We start from the raw sequence: 17,360 nt of genomic DNA, 5'->3' as shown, positions 1-17,360 counted from the left end.
TATACCACAAGGATCGTTTCACGTATAGAGTAAATATGGTGCCCTATAGCATTCAACATTGTTTGCATCTTTCATTTGAAATGCACATTTTTGACTTTAGTTTGAATGTTATGGCCTAGAAATTTGATCACGCCCAAAAACGGGCAAGCAGGAAGCAGGGGCACACACATCTGTTCATGTGGCCTCAGGGACTATAGGAAATTTGTGCTGGCAGCACATTATACTGACACAGTCATGCAGCCAACACTACTTGTGCCGATTATTAGTTGCGCACATGTTGTGGGGAGGGAGGGGGGAACTTGGGCGTCACTGACACTACTTAAAGGCAGACAGCATCTCTTAAAGGGGAATGCACTGTGGCTTCAGGCAGCAGGAAAGGCTTGAAACTCGGCGACATGGCTAGAAGAGCTGCAGAGAGGTTCCCCCCCTCCCCCCGATTCTCAGACACAGCACCATCTGCAGCCTCACTACTCAAAACACTCCCTTCCTCCCCTTCATTCTAATACAATCACTGCACCACACTTCATTCCAACTCCTTCTGCTCCTACTCACACACTCTGCACCTCCTACCCTCACTTCCCCATACCTTACATCTTGCACACAACATGCATATTATTGGACCTTGACAGGTACATTCTCAAAACAGCTCACAAATCTACTACTCTTGTTTCCTGCAACAAAAGAGGGCGTACAACATGAGAGAGTAGGCGCTGACTGGAGGAAGACGAGGCTGCCTACACATCCTGTCGCCACTGGGAGAGCAGGCCCTCGCGATGATGGACAGAGGGCAAGTCATGGCCGTGGTGAGTGGAAAAGCTGGAGGAGATGTCCCGCAGAGTTTCTTTACAACTTACCTTCTTTTTCCCTTTTCACTTCTATCTCACCCTACACACTCTGCATGACAAACTCTGCATGAAGGTAGCAGGACAGGTAGATAAGGTGATTAAGAAGGCACATGGGATACTTTCCTTTATTAACTGAGGCACAGAATATAAGAGCCGGGAGGTTACGCAAGAACTGTATAAAACACTAGTTAGGCCACAGCTTGAGTTCTGGTCACCACATTACAGGAAAGATGTGATTGCACTAGAGAGGGTACAGAGGAGATTTACGAGAGTGTTGCCAGGACTGGAGAATTTTAGCTATGAGGAAAGATTGGATAGACTAGGGTTGTTTTCTTTGGAACAGAGGAGGCTGAGGGGAGATTTAATTGAAGTGTAAAAAATTATGAGAGGCCTAGATCGAGTGGGTAGGAAGGACCTATTTCTCTTAGCAGAAAGGTTAATAACCAGGGGACATAGATTTAAAGTAATTGGTAGAAGGATTAGAAGGGAACTGAGGAGAAATATTTTCACCCAGAGGATGGTGGGGGTCTGGAACTCACTGCCTGAAAGAGTGGTAGAGGTAGAAATCCTCATCGCATTTAAAAAGTACCTGAATATGCACTTGAAGTGCTGTAACCTACAAGGCTACGGACCAAGAGCTGGAAAGTGGGATTAGGCTGGATAGCTTTCTTTTGGCTGGCACAGACATGATAGGCCGAATGGCCTCCTTCTTTGGTGTAAATTTCTAAGATTTTATGAATTGCAGCTGATTTCAGTAGCCAGTCATCTCTCTCTGCTTCCCCTTGGCACTAAAAGCTAATCCTTGTCCCTCTCTTTCATTTCGGCATAAGAAAATGTAGAGGGCACTGCGGCAGTTGAGGAAGAGGGGAGCAGCATTCATGAGACACAACGTCACTCGAACTGATACTGGCAACCAACAGCTCAGCGACTGGCACTATGCGTACTTTAGAGGGTAGACTGGAAGTATCATCTTCAAGCGGTGAATCACCAGGGACAAGTGTGCTGGAGCTAGGGCAGAGGGCGGGATCACATCCTAGCCCCGCTGCAGAGGACTCAAATGTTGACTGCGAGGGCCCAGACTGTCGAAGAAGGCTGATGCGATACACCAGGAAATGTTAAGCATACTGGGCTGTCTGCCAGTGAGCTTGCGCACAATGAAAGCATGAAGGAGTCCAACTACAATTTGTGTTGAGGCGTCATGCTAAGCATGGAGACTAAGATGTCAACCATGGAGCGAGTGGTCAGCTTCATGTACAATGCAGTGGGACCTACTATGATGGAGCCTCGAGTGACAGCTCTCCTCCATGGCAGTTCACACTTCTGCCATTGAAGCTCAGACTGCTGCCAACTTGGCTCTGGGGTTCAGTGTTGACAGGGGCTTCCAGCCAGACATATCACTCCTGCATTCTGTTCTTGTGCAGACCTGTAAGAGTGCTGAGGCGCAGTCCCAAGAGAGTGGCATGGCTCCATGGAAAAGCCACTTGCGGTTCACTCTCAGTATGACTGCATGCCTGTTCTCCTGCCACCCACTCCGTTGGTGCCACACAGCCAGACCGGGCCAGACTGCCTTGACCCACGCCGAGATGCTGCAGTCAGGCCCTAAAAGGCCCAGAGCTGTTCGAGATCGCCCACTATAGCCATCTGAAGTGTCCTCAGTGGAAGCTCAGAAGTCTTCCACCTCCCAAACTGTAGCCACTGGGGATCCACTTCATCAGAGCTCTAGGGTAGTTAAACAAGCACATAAGACAAGCACTATGGGTTTGCACAAGGGTGATTATTAATTCTGCAAGTCGACTATGACCAAATATGAAGTGAGTCCGTTGTAGTGAACTTTTTTTTCTGGATTTGATGTTGGTGTTAATATTTTTAGTAACATGAGAGCAACCCCAATGAGGTTGGACTGCAAGTGAGCTTTCAGATGATGATTGTAAGGATCGTGGATATATGGATGGTGAGACTGTTTGTGTATTGGGGAGGGGAGGAATGGTTCAGGTGAAGCACTCTTCTAAGAGTTGCTCTCTGGCAGCCAGAGCAACTAGTGGGCAATGCTGCTCCTGCTCTTCGTCCTCTTTCTGCTGCTGTTCCTCCTCCTCCACTTCTTTCTGCCCAGGTGCTGATAAGGGCTGGTCCCTCTGGTTTACAAAATTATGCAGCATGCAGCACACCTCAACAAATTTGGAGACCCGGCCAGGGGCATACTGCAGAGCTCCTCCAGGAACTGTTGTTTGAGCACGCTGATGGTCTGCTCTATGAGATTTCTGGTGGCGACATGGCTCTCAATGTAGGCCAGCTCTGTGTCTGTGCCCGGATTTCTGACAGGAGTTAAAAGCCGTGTCCGGAGGGAATATCCCTTGTCGTCTGTAACCTGACAGCTGGGTTGGAATAGAGGTGAGATAGAAAACTGGTGCTGGATGAATGAATCATGTCTGCTGCCTGAAAACCATGCACAGACCTACATTATTCACTGCCTGTGGTTGCAAACAAGCTGCATGTTGAGGAAGATGCCAGTCTGCTAATGGGAAGCATGCAGATCAATGTGGGTGGAGTCTATGGCTCCTTGAGAAGCCTACAACGTGTGCAAAGTCTAGGTTCTCTCGTCTTGCTTTGTAGCAAGCTACATCTATGCATGACAAATAAACTGGAACACATTGGAGAGCCCCCCATGACCATTCTGGGCAGTGAAAGCACCCCTTTAAGACCTCAATAGTTCTCTTTTGTCGAAGCATGTGCCTCGTTGTAGTGCTTCTCTGCTGCTGCAATTTGGCCACTCTTGGTGGCGTCATTATCCACAAGAACAAGAATAGGCTTTATCATCCAGTGGCAGGATTTTCTTTCCTAAATAGTTCTGGGAGGACTGAATTTTGTAGGATAAATGATTGTGACAACTTCCACCACATCTCACGCTGACGTGTAGGATCCCTAGAGTGTTGTAACACACACTTGGAAATATATCGCCGATCCTTCATTGTCGCTGGGTCAAAATCCTGGAACTCCCTTCCTAACAGCACTGTGGGAGAATCTTCACCATGCGGACTGCAGCGGTTCAAGAAGGCAGCTCACCACCACCTTCTCAAGAGCAATTAGGGATGGGCAATAAATGTTGGTCTTGCCAGCGATGCCCACATCCCATGAACGAATAAAAAAAAATCTGCACATTGAGGGAGTAGAGGCTCTTCCTGCTGAAGAAGTTGAGTGGGTTTTCTGTTCGAGCTTACAAGGCAATCATGGCTCCATCTATTGCGCCCTGGACCTTAGGAAAGCCAAAAGTCCTGTAACATTGGATGGCTTTATCTCGCTGCCGTGTTGCCAAAGTTGACAAATTCCCCAGCTCTCCTGTAAAGCGCACCAATCACTTAATGAATGTCTGCCCATACTGCACCCTGGTTTATATTACAGAGATTCTCTGTTCCTGCCAAAAAATTTGAATGTGGTCATCACCTTCATAGCCACAGAGACAGCAGTGTGGGCAGATGACCGTGGTTACAAGTCCTCGTGCAGTAGGTAGCAGCGCTCCGCTATTACTTCTGGCAAAGCGCACTCTTCTTATGCACATCTCACTAAGGTCCTCATATGACCTGTGTTGCGAGTATATTCTATGGGAGGGGGGGGAAAGAGGGTAATATCTGGTGGCGTCCATCCTCCTTAAATGGTCTCCTTTGCTCCAACCTGTGCTACAGCTCGATAATAGCATATAATGGTAAGCCAAAAGGAGAGGTCATACCTACTTCTGAGCAGCCCTCATTGTGGGCCTTGGGTGCAGGGGGTACAAATCTGCCAGTCGTTTCACAGTGATAAAGCCAATAATAAGCAAGTCCAGGTCTGTGTAGGCAGAATGCCAACAAAAAAAAATTATCACCGCAAAAAGTTGTTCCCAGCTGCAGAAATGCACATTTTTCAGTATCTCAAACTCCTCACTTCCTGATCAGCTGATGCTGACAAGAGTGTACCTTATAATTCTCCATCTGACTTACTGAGTGCCCTGCAAGGGTAAAAGCAGGAAACTCGGAGCTGCAGCGTCACCGGCCGTCATTATAATATGTTAACGAGTCACTCAGGACTCGGCAGGTGGATCACGGGAAGGGCCAAAAAGTCCAAGGGATGTTTGGGGGATTGATTTCAGGGAAGAAAACCAGCTTGGTTTCCGCAGCACTTTGTTGCCAAAATGTTAGTTGCCCCAATTATACACTGAAATTACGCGTGTGGAATATCTAGGTCATTGTGAGCTGTTTCAGTCCAAATATGAGATTTCTTTTTCCAATTGTTCATTGGGTCGGTGAAAATTTCCTGCTTTGTGAATAAATGGAACAGTTTGAAAACAGCTTAAGCCACTCTCAAGGAGGGAAGAAAAATTCAGGCGGGAATGAAAAGTGGAAAGAGAGGAGAATTGTGGAGGCATGTCGCCAGTAAGCATTCTCATCCACCTTGTACGTATATGTACAAGAGCAGTATTGACAGTGGACTGGAGTCATCTTGGTGAGCCAAGTCATTCTTTTATCCGGGAGGCATTCTTTAATTACATAGCATTCAGAACTTTAGGATGGTATGAAATCATACAGTTCCCCATTGTAGCGTGCATTTAGAGAAAATAATATCTAAAACTCTAATGCGATCATAAAAAGTGCAACTGGAAGCAAAAAAAGCAGTTCAATTAGATTAAATGACATGACTGGCAATGTTCTTCTGCTTCAGGGTTTAGCCCATTAAGCCGTGTTCAGTATGAATACAGCTACAGATAACATGCAGAAGGATGGTGTTGCCCATGCAATGGTGTAACTCATCTTTATTAAACAGTACTTACAATATAGTATTTAAGAGTCGAGTACAATGGGCTGTTGATGCACAAATGTTACGTGCTGCACTTTTTTTGACCTTAACAAGCAACGATCAATGTTTCACTGATTTAACTTACTGTACATTAAAACTGGCTACTATCAGTCATTTATCATATTGACATTGGCATATTGCATATTACCTGTCACAAACCAATGTCTTTGAATGTAGAACAATCCTTGTAATCAACTATGACCTATTTAATATTTTAATTAGTTTGCATCTGTGAACCTTGAAACTTTGAAAATGAACTTTTTGGAGCCAAATCCTGTAATTGCAAATTGTGGAAAATGCTCTATTCTTTCGCACAGATGCCATCCACCTTGAGAAATAAAAAATAATGTTCCTTCAAAAATAATGGATGGAATTAAAATCTCCTCTGTCTGCTGACCGTTAGAAGTCCTGTATAAAATGAGCATGTACAGTCTCAGCTAGTTCCTAATAAGCACGGACTTACATGATGGAACTGGCCTAATTCATCTCTAATTGGCAGTAACTTGGAAACCTCACTTAGGGAGACGATAGGATGGCTGGTGTGAGGATGCTCTTCTGAGGTTGCAGCTAAGGCACACATTAGGGGTGGGGAGAGCTTCACTCTGCATCACACCATGTTGTGTCTGGCCTGTGAGCGATCGATCCAGACACTGGGTGCCTAAAAGGGAAAGTCCTTCACCTTAAAGAGTAAAAAAAAAATCACATCCCATCGCAATCCCATTCTTTGGCTCCTAATATCTCAGTGTAGTTCAACTCCTAGCTAATTTTTCAAAGAATGGTAGCATTTTTTGTTTGTTAGAGGTTTAAGCACAGATGACGTATATTACTGTGTGAGCTACATCATACATGCGGAAACTTTTATAAAAGCTTATTTGTGTACAACAGACAAGGCTGTGTTAGCTAGAAGGTGATCCTCTCCTTCCTACTAGACAATGGCTGGGAATGCGTCACATGGCTGTAACAGACCCCAGGGGTCATAAACCATGAAAGTGAAGCGGCAACAATATACAGTCACTTGAATCCTGCAAGTTAAAACTTTGATCACGCTCTCAAATGGTATTTTAAAAAATGTTACAAATGTTTCTACTAATAAAATAGGCTTTTTAAGAGCCTTCTCACTGAAGATTTCCCATAGCTTATTCATTCCCTCCTCATTATTATGATGGCCATTAAATTTTCCAAGCCACTACATGTGTAAGACAAAGGGATTTTTACAGAGTCTGGGTATTACAGCAAGGCTATATTGGAGTAAGTTGGCAAAAAGAGAGGAATTTACTAAAATACAATCCACTGTGGAAATGGAACACTCATATGTAGGATACGCATTTGGGTCAATTCTGAGCTCCCAGCGGTGGGCAGCACTCCCAGGAAACAAGGGTGCACAACCTGTCATTTTCTACGCATTCATTTTAATGAGCGGAAAAGTCACTTGCTGTGCGCCTATGGTTTTCTGGGAGCACAGATTCGACCCTGGTTGGCTTCTTAGATACGGCAATAATACTAACACCATTACAGCAGAATTAGAAATGGAAGCAACAGTGAGAAATATCGGCCTGAAAAATGTGTTCATATAAAAGATTGTGGGCATTCAAAGGCAATCAAGTTGTCACAAGAGGAAGTTCACAGTGAAAATGGAACTGTAACATAAAAGGAGACAGTCTTCGAAATTATAATTCTATGTAGAAGAAATGGATTTTCTTATGTTTAACTACGTGCAAGCATTAAAGGAGTGATTTCCTCCATATTCGTCCTATGTACTGTCAAAGGCAGAAAACAGCTTAAAAAGTACAGAAAGAGGTGTGTACCATGAATCAGGTATATACGGCCTTTCCAATTGACTTGCTGTATTATCGTATACCTCCACAAGTCAAAGTATAAATGTTAAAAATTCACAACCTGAACTCTCCTGCTCCGTTTTCTGAAACTGTCTATGTTTTAATTAACTGTGAATAATAATTGCTCAGCTATGAAACACCCTACAGCATTTATTACCTAGCAAAACAACACAACTGAAATGCTTTCAGGCCAGCCATGAGACACATATGATAGCCCAACTGCCAAATCTGTCTATCCTGCTAAATTGGGGCTAGTTAGATAGTAGGTATGCTGAAGTAACTTGAACAAATTAGCATGGCAGAGGCAGCAGAATACACAAGCTGGTCAATGGTGAATTGGCACGTGGGTGGAGAAGTGATGGAATTTCAGTACTAGAAATTCTGGTCCCTTGTGCAGTATAAAAATATTGACAGATTTGACGTAGCATTGTTCAGGGTATGTCAGAAGATACTTTTGTTTTATAATGCTTAGGGCACTATACCATGTAATGCACAATGTATATAATGATGAGGGAAGTGTTTATGCCTTGATAGTCCTATTGTTAAAAGCATAAATGGACTGCCTTGAGGAAATCTGTCTGATGCTAAAATGGAGCTGTGTTTAAGTTGGCCTGTTAGCCCAGTAAGACTAATTGGTATAAATGGGTACATCTTGAGGTCAGTTAGAGTTTAGTTACTATTGCTAAGGAAAGTTTGTCTATAGATTGGCAGGTGTTTGTAAATCCCTGTCTCCCCTCCTTGGCACAGGCCAGATTATCAAGGTCAGAGAACCCAGCTTCTTTTTTTAAGATGCTACTTGCTCATTGAGTTGTAATTGTTGCTGTTTTATGAATATGATATTTGAGTAAATCAGATGCATTGTGACAACATACTTTAAAGTTTCACACTTTCAGTGTGACATTTTCAATTGTGACAGCAGTAAACATGTTAGCTTAAAGACTTTTGTAACATATGTGGATATAATTTCAAATGATCCTGGGTGATTCGACAGGTTGCCTTTCTTCCAATGCCTTCATAGACATAGCTTGTAAATATACTTCCTTCAGATTTAATCAGAGGTGACACTGATGGAGTTCCATTCCTTTATCAGATAGCATCTCTTCAAAACCATCCGAAAGCTAACTAGTCAAATCCTTTCTGATATATGGTAATGATACTGTTTTAGAATTCAATTCTGGGAGATAAAAAGTTAAAGGAAGATATGGTGGGCAATGACCTGCAGCATTTGTCGTTTACCCTCGGTAAATCTCAGCTGAATCAGTCTTCGAAAAAATGGGGCCTACCTCAGCATTTGTTGTTGTCATCCTCCAGCTTCATGGAGGATTCACCCAACCGCGGCTCGAGTCCCTCTAGTACGTGCACCATCCTCATGGAGATTTGCTCCTCACAATAGGAGATCTCCGCAACTTTGGGCAGTCTGAAGGAGGTCATGTCTGAAATTAAAACCATTATAATATATACTGGGCACAGAATTTCCCAATGCTCACTGCAGATTATTGCTCAATAGACCTGCAGCAATGATGTCACAAACTGTTAATACCTGTGTGTGAATGTTGGCATCACACAAAAAGGACACGTAGCGCACCGAAAATTGGTTTGGCACAAGCACCCCCCCCCCACCCCTCTTTCAAGCCCCCACATACAACTGAAACACTACAAATGCCAACATGCAATTTCAAGCCTGTAACCTATAATGAGGCACAGATGCCAGTTATAAGAAAGTTCTGAAAAAAGCCATTTAGTTCATCACTCTTTGATCAATCTTATTCCCACGTACTTGCCTGCTCACTTTATCCCTCAATACCTTCTCTCTCCAGAAACACATCTGGCTGCCTCTTCATTTACACTGGTCATTTCAATAGACTGCACTATTTTTGCACAAATCTATTACGCTCTGCAAAATAATTTTGGCTGATTTTTTTTTACCCTTAATTTTCTAATGTTTTACTTGTCCCCTTTGGTATTTGAACCCATCACCAGAGTGAACAATTTCCCAAGATCAACTTTGTCAGTGTCCTTCATAATCTTGAAAACCTCAATTGGATCACCGTAAGGTCTATTTTCCAAAGCGAACACACAATCGCTAACTTTTCCATGCTTCCAGTTGTGGCATTAGTAATAATATTTAGAAACTATTGCGTTCCTCGGTATTATCCAATAAAACAAACCCTTAAATGACTCCTGCTGCAATTGTGCTTCTTGTCCAACAATGTAGCACACAGATGGGAGCTGACCAACTGTTGCTGTCCATGAGGACACCATCGGAAACAAAATAAAAATGAAAGTGGAAAACCAAGCATAAAAAGATGAGAATTTTTTATTTTCCATATGATATACAGAATAGGACATCTAGTCGTATGGTACAAGGCCATAACATATCTCGGAGCTGAGAAAATGTTCATAAGCTACATTTCTGCAATTCATGACTTCATCTCAAGCTTTTTATGTGTCACAGGCTTGTAAACACACTCCAGATTTTGCATTATTCTATGAGATTGCTATAGATCATGCTTCCAGGTCCTCTGCCAATTTTTTTTAAATCACTGAGCACATGCCAATAGCAACTGAATGCTTCTCAAACACATATTTTTAAAAAAACTCTTACCAAATTTCAATTGGATTAGTTCCATAAATCAAAAACCTTCACACTTCTAGCTTCAATGTTTATAAGACACCACCAAAGCCAACTACACCTTTGCAAAACACAATACTGCACCAACTAAATGTTAAGAGATACAGGGTAAAATTACAAATTAAGAATGTGCAAAAAGCTAGCATGTGAATAAGCCACTGCATAATATATTCCTGAAATGATGCTCACTTCATGTGGTACTCATTATCCAACAGGGCAAGATATCCTTTTGTAGGAACAGTGCTCGGTGAAATTTTCCAAAGTGTCGCCTTCAAGGTTCATAATGGAAATACTCTAAACTACCTGAGGATGCCCATGCAATATGGAGTTCAGCTATTGGACCGAGTGCTGAGAAATGAATATAGGATTCCAAACATTTAATACAAATTAATACATTTAATATAAAGTCATTATTCCTAAATAAGGTCCAGGGAAGAAGCACTTAGTGAGTTGTAAACAGGTCACGACCCCTCATATTTATGTAGGGCCCTTTGTAGTGCTGTAAGGTAAGGGGCAGTGGTGGGGTTGTAAAAGTAGAGCTGATTGGTCTGGAAATCCATGCTTCAGTGCTGACTTGTTGGGGATGATTGACATACAAAGGGGTAAGCTCTTCTGACACACAAGTTACTCAGAAGCAGAGTTTTTCTTTATCTTTGGTAGAAGTAACAGTCTTTCATAGCCTCTGTGTTAAATCAGAAGACTTTTATTTCCTCTATTCTTCTTCTGTAAGAACATTTACCAAGCAGGAGTAAGAGATATCCTTATCAGTACAAGGTACATTTAAGGACAGAGTGTCAGAGGTTAGAAGCTAAATTGTGGCTGCACAAGCCATTACAGGTAGAGCTAAGAATGTCACTTAATTGCGAGTAGTCTGAAAGCGAGAAAGGTGGGAGGGAAGCCATCCCAGATATCATTATTCGTGTGTGAGGTGGGTTCTGTCAGAACCAAAGATCCAAGTGAAACCCTTGGAGTGGAAGAGTGGAAAACTTTTTTTCATTTCTGGATGACAGTGTTAGCATCAAGCATTTACAGGTGAGTATAGCACAGCCTGATACAGAATAAAGCTCACTTTATTGTGCTGCATCGAGCATCCTCAACCCAACCTCCACTCCAACCATCCTAGGAACTGGGTTATGACGAGCCAAACCTATTTTACTTGGGACCTTCGTAACATTAGAGAGTCCAACTGGGTGGGACTAAGCTCGCCTGGTTCCATTCTTATCTATTCAGTCATAGCCAGAGAATCACCTGCGATAGCTTCTCTTCCCGCTCCCGCAACATCACCTCTGGGAATCCCCCAAGGATCTATGCTTGGCCCACTCCTATTTCTCATCTACATGCTGCCCCTCGACGATATTATCCAAAACCACAACATCAGGTTCCACATGTACGCTGATGATACCCAGCACTACCTCATCACCATCTCTCTCAACCCCTCCACTGTCTGATTTGTCACACTGCATGTCTGACATCCAGTACTGGATAAGCAAAATTTTCTTCAACTAAATATTGGGAAGACTGAAGCTGTTGTCTTTGGTCCCTGCCGCAAATTCTGTTCTCTAGCCACCGACTCTATCCCTCTCCCTGGCCACTGTCTGAGGCTGAACCAGACCGTTCGCAACCTTGGCGTCCTATTTGACCAAGATGTGCTTTCGACCACATATCTGCTCCATGACCAATACTGCCAACTTCCACCGCCATAATATTGCCTGTCTCCGCCCCACCTCAACTCATCTGCTGCTGAAACCCTCACCCATGCCTTTGTTATCTCTAGACTTGACAATTCCAATGCTCTTCTGGTCAGCCTACCCCAGTTTCCATCTTCCATAAGCTTTAGTTCATCCAAAACTCTGCTGCCCGTATCCTAACTTGCACCAAGTCCCATTCACCCATCACCCCTGTGCTTGCTGACCTACATCGGCTCCCGGTCTAGCAACGCCTTGATTTTAAAATCCCTCCATGGCCTCCCCCTATCTCTGTAACTTCTTCCAGCCCTACAACCCTCAGAGATCTCTACCCTCCTCCAATTCTAGCCTCTTGCACATCCCCGATTTTAATCACTCCACCATTGGCGGCAGCGCCTTTAGCTGCCTAAGCCCTAAGCTCAATTCCTTCCTTAAACCTCTCCACCTCTCTCTTCTCCTTTAGGACGCTCCTTAAAACCTACCTCTTTTACCAAGCTTTTGGTCACCTGTCCTAATATCTCCTTATGTGGCTTTGGTCTCAAATTTTGTTTGATAAGGCTCGTATAAAGTGCCTTGGGATGTTTTACTACGTTAAAGGCACTATGATAAATGCAAGTTGGTGTTTAGAGAGAGAACTTTCCTCCCATTAGTCTAGGCTGGATGTAAACCCATGCAGATTCGACAAATGCAAGGACAATGTGATAACCAAATGAGCCATAAATCCTCCATTGCAAAATATTTTACCTAATTCCTTCCTTTTAGTAACACACCAATTTTGTTCTATTTCCTAATGTTTATGAACTCTGTGCTAGCTACTCTGCGTTTTTTACTTTGCAGATGTGACCTATTTGCATGGTATATGTGGTCTGCATTAGAGGTATCTAGCAGCCCACTTAACTTGCGAATGTGGCTAAGAATTTATGGCTTTCAAGGCCACTTCTTGTCTGATTAAGAAACTAGTTTGTTCTCCATATTATAGAGTAATTTCAGTGATTCCATGTTCCAAGCAGGGAGCCACGCTTGAACAGACTGCAAATTGGAGATAGAGCTTCAACACTGTAGCGTTCATTGCCCAACCAGCACTCCCTTCGAATGCAGCTCATCACTGGTACCTGGGTTGGATTTTCCTCTGATTGGTGGGTTAGCATTAAGGGAGAAATTTTCGCCTGCCCATATGGTGCCATCGCTAACCCACTGCTTTTTCCTAATAATTTATTCAGGGCGAGTTTGACTGAAAGTACACAGACAAAATTTGTGGCTGCCTGATGGCTCTTTTACTCCACTTCCTCTCCTTCCTATGCATCCTCCTCCTTATTTGGAAACGTTGGGCCTTTCCCACCTTCTTCTTCATCATTATCCCCTTCAGCTTCAGGATGTAGTAACCCTTTCTGCACAATGATATTATGTTGGATGAAGCAAGTTACAACACTTCTAGGAGATTAATTAGATAGTTCTTTCAAAGAGCTGGCACAAGTACGGTGGGCTGAATGGCCTACTTCGGTGCTCTATGATTCTTGCTACTCTGTCCATCCAAGGCTCCACCAGATTTATCCAGACTCCTAAAACAAGGCTTCAGAATTCCAATCAAAACGAAAATACTGCGGATGCTGGAAAAAGCATTTTATTTCAGAATTCCAATGGTCTGCTTTATCACACTTCTTGTAGTTTCTTTCTACTTTTCTTAGTTCCATCACTAAATCACTAAGTTGAATGCATGTCACATTGCATGGACAATATGGTCACTTCCAGGCATAACAATTTATGTTATTTTTTTTCCCAATATCCATTAGAAAATATAACATTTGGTTAAAATAGCATCTACCTTATAGTGAGTGTTTTTGTATAGAACTCTTTTTCTTGATAACTCAAACACTTGTGCCCACGTAATGGAAAATGAACCAAAATATGGGGGAGAAAAGTCCTCGAGTTTGATGGGGAATATTGTACTGTCACTCCAAATTCATAAAACTTCTTTAATGAAATTGGGCTACAGATAAAATAGTGTAAATTACTTTCTGAATAATATGTAATGGCACACAAAGAAGCTATAAGAAAATGATAAACAAAAGATCTTTTATTCCACAGCAAAGCTTATCTTTTCAGCTTAGTACCACTGAACACCACCTTAGAGCATTCTCGACATTTGACTTCACAAATATGCTAGGCACCAGAAATGCGCAAGTTCTTTCAAAGGAGCTTTCATTTCTTGTGCACCAGAAACTTCTGATTCAGTGAATGCCACGTGGAGCTGGGGGCACTCACGTCAAAGTGTTAACTGGTAACTTGAGTCAGCAATAAAGATTGCGCATTCCTCGTCCTCCTAGATCACAGAGCAGTTCCACCACATCTTTAGCTTAATTTTAGTGACCTACATAAAAATAATTTCCTTACATTAAGTACGAGCAAAAGTTTGGTTATTATGCAAAGTATTCACCGCAGCATATTAGAGAAAGTCCATTCCAAAATACAAAACAACACTTTTTGAACAAAAAGTAATTAGAACAACTATTACATTTTCTTTTCAGTAAAAGTGAGGATTGTCAACTTTTATGTTACTAGGTCAGAATTCTCAAAATGTCCATATAGACATACTTGGGAGGGCCTTTTATAGGGAAACAGTTTATACACCATTCCACGTAGATTTTTTTATATTTCAAAATATATTTTATTTCATATAATTTAAAGATACACACAGTTCAATGTGAAAAGAAAAACAAAATTCCAAGCAATACAGTTCAAACCAATACAATGCAGATCACATACTCTACGATCCCATTATTGCAATTCAATACACAGTACATATCTCCTAATACATTCTGTACAAGGTGGGATGGCTTTACATGGTGGCCTTTCCCCATAGAGCCTTTGCGTAGGACACACCTTGCTTCAGTGTGTCATGCAGCACATACTCCTGGTCCACATAGGTACCAACGACATAGGTAGGACTAATAAAAAGGTTCTGCTAAGAGAGTTTGAGCAGTTAGGGACTAAATTAAAAAGCAGAACTATGAAGGTAATAATCTCTGGATTATTACCTGAGCCACGAGCAAATTGGCATAGGGTCAATAAGATCAGAGGGATGAGTGCGTGGCTGAAAGATTGGTGTGGGAGAAGTGGGTTTCGATTCGTGGGGCGCACTGGCACCAGTACTGGGGAAAAAGAGAGCTGTTCCGTTGGGACTACACCTGAACCGTCCTGGGACCAGAGCTCTAGCGAATCGAATAACTAGGGAGGTAGATAGGGCTTTAAACTAAATAAAGTGGGGGGGGGGGGGAAGGGTCCCGGTGGAGAGAAATCTAGATTGCTAAAGAAAAAAGACAAGGAAGCAGTGCAGGAAAGTGATTGGGGTAAGGATAACCAGATTGTGTCAGGAAGGGACAGAGCGTACAAACAAAAGAGTGCACTAACAAATAGGGTCCGGGTAAGAAGAAATGGTAATAAGATAAATAGGGCCATAGTATAAAAAAATGTTAAGATGTCTAAAAATGTTAAAAAGACAAATCTAAAGGCAATGTATCTGAATGCACAAAGCATTCGTAATAAGGTAGACGAATTAACAGCGCAAATAGATGTAAACAGATATGATATAATTGTGATTACAGAGACATGGCTGCAGGGTGACCAAGGCTGGGAGCTGGATATCCAAGGGTATTCGTTATTTAGGAAGGACAAGCAAAAAGGAAAAGGAGGTGGGGTGGCGTTGTTAGTAAAGGATGAAATCAGAGCAATAGTGAGAAAAGATATTGGCTCAGAAAATCAAGATGTAGAATCAGTCTGGGTGGAGTTAAGAAGCACCAAGGGGCAGAAAACACTGGTGGGAGTTGTCTATAGGCCTCCAAATGGTAGTGGTAATGTAGGGGATGGGATCAAACAGGAAATAAGAGATGCATGTAACAAGGGTACTACAGTAATTTTGGGTGACTTTAATCTACTAATACACTTGCCAAACCAAATTAGCAAAAATACTGTGGGGGATGAATTACTGGAGTGTGTACGAGATGGTTTTTTAGACCAGTACGTTGAGGAGCCAACCAGGGAACAGGCTATCCTAGATTGGGTATTGTGCAATGAGAAGGGGTTAATTAATAATCTTGTTGTGCGGGGTCCTTTAGGGAAGAGTGACCATAACATGATAGAATTCTTCATTAAGATGGATAGTGAAGTAGTCCAATCCGAAACTAGGGTCCTAAATCTAAACAAAGGAAACTACGAAGGTATGAGGAGTGAGTTGGCTATGATATATTGGGAAGCTTCATTAAAAGGTATGACAGTGGATAGCCAATGGCTTACATTTAAGGAACGAATGCATAAATTGCAACAGTTATACATTCCTTTCTGGCACAAAAACACAAAACGAAAAGCAGCCCAACCCATGGTTAACAAAAGAAATTAAGGATAGTATTAGATCCAAAGAGGAGTCATATAAAGTTGCCAGAAAAAGTAGCAAGCCTGAGGATTGGGAGCAGTTTAGAATTCAGCAAAAAAAAGGACCAAGAGATTGATTCAGAGGGGAAAAATAGAGTATGAGAGTAAACTTACAAGGAACATAAAAGTGGACTGTAAAAGCTTCTACAAGGATGTAAAAAGAAAAAGATTAGTGAAGACAAATGTAAGTCCCTTACAGACAGAAATGGGAGAATTTATAATGGGGAACAAGGAAATGGCAGAGCAATTAAACAAATACTTTGGTTCTGTCTTCACGGAAGAGGACACAAATAACTTCCCAGAAATGCTAGAGAGCCAAGGGACTAATGAGAGGGAGGAATTAAAGGCAATTAGCATTAGTAAAAAAAGTGCTGGAGAAATTAATGGGACTGAAAGCCGATAAATTCCCAGGGCCTGATGCAGGGAGGATGTTTCCCCTGGCTGGGGGGTACAGAACGAGGAGTCACAGTCTCAGGATACAGGGTGGGACATTTAGGACTGAGATAAGGAGAAATTTCTTCACCCACAGGGTGGTGAACCTGTTGAATTCTCTACCACAGAAGGCTATGGAGGCCAAGTCACTGAATATATTTAAGAAGGAGCTGGATAGATTTCTGGACACAAAAGCCACCAAGGGGTATGGGGAGAGAGCAGGAATATGGTATTGAGATAGAGGATCAGCCATGATCATATTGAATGGCGGAGCAGGCTTGAAGGGCTGAATGGCCTACTCCTGCTCCTATTTTCTATGTTTCTGTGTTTCTACGTTTGGGGTGTGCCAGCTGGCAACACTCAGTCGTGGACAGCTCCTTCAGCTGGAAGACCAGCAGGTTTCGGGCAGACCAAAGGGCCTCCTTCACCGAGTTGACGGTCTTCCAGCAGCAGTTGATATCTGTCTCGGTGTACGTTCCGGGGAACAGCTGGTAGAGCACAGCGTCCTGTGTTACCAAGCTGTTGGTGATGAACCGAAACAGATACCAACGCGTCTCTTTCCACACCTTCTGTGCGAAGGGGCAGTCCATCAGGAGGTGGACGATGGTCTCATCCCCGCTGCAGCCTCGAGGGCAGCTCGTGGTGGCGCTGAGATTCTGTGTGCGTTGAAAGGACTGCACTA

At 42.8% G+C, this 17,360-nt stretch overlaps 1 protein-coding gene and 1 long non-coding RNA gene across 6 annotated transcripts in view; one reads left to right on the top strand and one right to left on the bottom strand.

The window, feature by feature from the left end:
- Positions 1-17,360, bottom strand: part of LOC137334249 (microphthalmia-associated transcription factor-like) — a 242,131-nt gene that overhangs the window by 40,616 nt on the left and 184,155 nt on the right. The gene's annotated exons all lie outside the window — the stretch shown is intronic.
- Positions 685-17,360, top strand: part of LOC137334250 (uncharacterized) — a 28,266-nt gene continuing 11,590 nt past the window's right edge. The window contains exon 1 of the long non-coding RNA XR_010966115.1: positions 685-803. This is a non-coding gene — a long non-coding RNA (uncharacterized lncRNA). The remainder of the gene's footprint in view (positions 804-17,360) is intronic.

The sequence above is a fragment of the Heptranchias perlo genome, chromosome 17 (assembly GCF_035084215.1).
Source record: "Heptranchias perlo isolate sHepPer1 chromosome 17, sHepPer1.hap1, whole genome shotgun sequence".
Lineage (NCBI taxonomy): Eukaryota > Metazoa > Chordata > Chondrichthyes > Hexanchiformes > Hexanchidae > Heptranchias > Heptranchias perlo.
This window is presented reverse-complemented; position numbering and strand designations above follow the sequence as displayed.